Source organism: Dufourea novaeangliae, unplaced genomic scaffold (assembly GCF_001272555.1).
Source record: "Dufourea novaeangliae isolate 0120121106 unplaced genomic scaffold, ASM127255v1 scaffold445, whole genome shotgun sequence".
In the NCBI taxonomy this organism is placed as follows: Eukaryota; Metazoa; Arthropoda; class Insecta; order Hymenoptera; family Halictidae; genus Dufourea; species Dufourea novaeangliae.
Window position 1 is genome coordinate 331,976 of NW_015374315.1, and position 3,251 is coordinate 335,226.

Below are 3,251 nucleotides of genomic sequence, written 5' to 3' on the forward strand. Positions count from 1 at the left end.
GAGAGAGAGAAAGAAAGAGAAACATAGAAACGCCGTGGTTAAGTGTGTGGACGCGCGCCCGCGCGTACCAATGCGAGCCTGAACGCACAGTCATAGGAGAGTTAACAGCGTTTGTGTAACGACGGGACGGAGCCGGAACGGATAGCTCGTCGTGGCCGTACAGATCTACATAATGTTTATTATGCTAACCTAGGCCAACGCGCTTGCATCAACAAGTGTTATATTATCATTCAAATAAAATGTTTTAATCTGCATACGTTTTATCGGGGCTCCCGCGGGCATGTGGAATGTGCCAGTGGCACGAGACACACGTTCCACGCGGGGACCAAACGATACGACGCACGCGTTCCCCCTAGACACCACTGGTAGTCCTTTTAAATTCCTCGATAGTCCTAGCTGCGCGATCTGTTTCCGTTCTGTCCTCTGTTTTACCAGGAACAGAGAACGTACGCGATCTTGTATCGCGTAGAGAGGAGAGAAGCGTGTCCATTCGATGCTCGAATATCGAAGGAATCGACGATAAACTTTCCACGGGGGATTATAAATTCGGCCGGCGAGTCGATCGAAACGGGTCCAGTCCGGGAATTTACGAAGTTTTACGCGAACGGCGGGTGTCGGCGCTGGGCTAAAAGGTCAATAAAATCACTCTCTCGCAAATACGCCCATGGATTCGATCGCGTACAAATGTAACGAGCGTACGGCAACGCAGCCGATAAATACACTCTCCAATCCAATTACGATCGGCGAGAGCGCTCGTCCATCCTTCCGACCGAATTTACGGTGAAACGTCCCGTCGAGATGAATTCCCGAATTCGGGAAACGCGCCACGCCGTTGGGAGACCCGTAAGGTCGGTCGCTGTCAAACAAACGTTGTTCTACTATGCGGAAAAATGTTCGCAGTAGCGTGAACCGAACATTGTGATCGACCCCGTTTGGCGAATCAACGAAACATTTCATAAAAATCGTGGGCAAGACGTCGTTACCACTTGTATAGGTACCGTACAGGTTTCGAAAAACATCGAAGCGTCCGGAGACCCTTTATCATCCTCCCATACGTTACAGCCGAGCGCGAAACTTCGAGACAGATTCTCGATTAGGCGGGATGAAAAAGGTCCGGCGAGATTCGAGAGAAAGTTTTCGAGCAAAACGCTGTAATCCGACGGTTTATCGGTCTCGAGGGTCGCGTGCGGTGTTTGCGACGGATAAAACGGCACGCACGGGATAATTCGCGACGGTGGAGGGGGTGAAGGAGGAAGCGATCGAGGGCGAGGCGGAAAAGGGCCCAGGGCAAGAGGAAAAAGTCGCGTGTCCGCGGCGTTTCTGTTTCGCGTTCGAATGCTGAAAACGTGCTGGCACGAATTTTAGCCAACGTCGATCCGTGCAAAGCGTAATTGAATTAAACGTCCGCATTCTCGTCGACGAACGGAACAGGAGGGAACGGACGAGAGAGACGGAAAAAGAAAAGGTGAACGTCTTGCGTCGTGGGGTGTGCGAGTTATCCGGCTAAGTAGTTTGATGACACGCTTGTCGGTTCTCCGTGATTGGGACGAGTATCGAAAGGTTGGATCAACCTCCGTTACCACTCGTATCCGTAGCGGGCGATCGGATGAACGATATTCTCGATACCGGAATCGAACCGATGGGCAAAAGCGCGACACGATAATCAGTGATATAATCGAATGAATAATAAACACGCAAATAATGGGAGTTCGGTCGGAATTAATGAATACGATATTTCGAGCGGCGAGGCGTGTGTGTCTCGACTTATACAGTTCGGGTACTCCGGCGAGGACCCACCCTTCCGGTTGAACGCTCGAGCCGAAGACCGCTAGATTTAAATATCCAGTTATGCAAAGTATCGCTCGCTACGACGACGCTCCAATTGTCCCCGGAGGATCGAGGAGCGGAGAAGACGCGCGTCAGGCCTCGCGTAAAATTCAATCGCGAATAGAAAAGGGAAGCTGCGAAACGGGGAAAGACGAGCTTCGGCCCCTCATCGGGGACACCGAAGAATCAGAAACTAGGCAGACGCGATGTATCTTTCTCTGCTGGGGCAAGTCGGCCATCCTGCCCTCTCTTTTCATCCCGCTAGTCGCGGCTACGGAGCGAGCCTCTCCGCGTTGCTTTCTCCGTCTCTGGGTCACTCGCACGGGGATCATGGGTGGGATATTTCCGTGCCACCTGTGTCTTCATTATTCAGCAATGCAAATAGATTACCGGCGTATTACCATAATTAGATTCAATATTTGTAACTTGTCACGCCATTAGTATAATTCATCCGGCGCTCCGCTCGTCGAATCCGCTCGACTCGATCCGTCAGCTTGCATCGGACAAGACGCCGAAACGTCGAATCGATTCTGTCTTCCGAATACGCTGCTCCTAATTATCAAACGTAGTTTTTATCGTTCCGCCTTCTACACGAGCGCGATCAATCACGGATTAATTCGCTGCGGCTACGTCGATAAACGCGTCGAGAATCATCGGGACAAAGAAAAAACCGATCGAATCTCGACTGCGATTGACGAGTTAATAACGGCGCGGCATCGGGGTGAGCGGAAGTCTTGCACTCGCATAAAACCGCGCGCGGCGGTTGTCCAATAAATCTTCCAACCGTGGACAAAAACCAGGAGGGGAAAAAAAAACGCAACCGACAATTTTCCAGATATTTAAACGATTCCATTGGTTTCCGCGTTGCTGTCGTCGCCGTCACACGTCGAATTCTTTAATCGCCAGGCGTGCTGCGGCTCACGGTGACGTTTCTCTCGCGGACACTCGATCGGACAGCGCGTGGAAAACAGGCGGATGAGGAACAGAGAAACGGTGAGGGGGAGGAAAGAAATATGGAAAAACAGGTCTTGCGCGGGGCAGGCAACGATTCCACCCTGCGCGTCGAAGGCCGCTAGAACGTAATAGCTGACGGTAAGTGGTTTTTCCGCGCGGACACAGCCTCAAGAACGGCCAAGTATTCGCGAAGGTCACCGACGACGACGATGACGACGATGACTACGGTTGTAGGCCGAAACGAAACGATCTCGACGATCTTCGATGAATCGTGGATTTACGAATTGTAACGCGATTCACGGGCATCATTGGCGACGGCGTTCATCCGTGAAAAAAAAATTCGTCGCAATAGCACACGAGCGGTATCGTTTCCGTCCCGCGGTCCCGCCTCGCGAGCCTACACCAGGTTGCATATGTTTTCGGGTTAGTCAGTAGATCGGTGGTGGACGTTTGCCCTCAATTAACTTTAT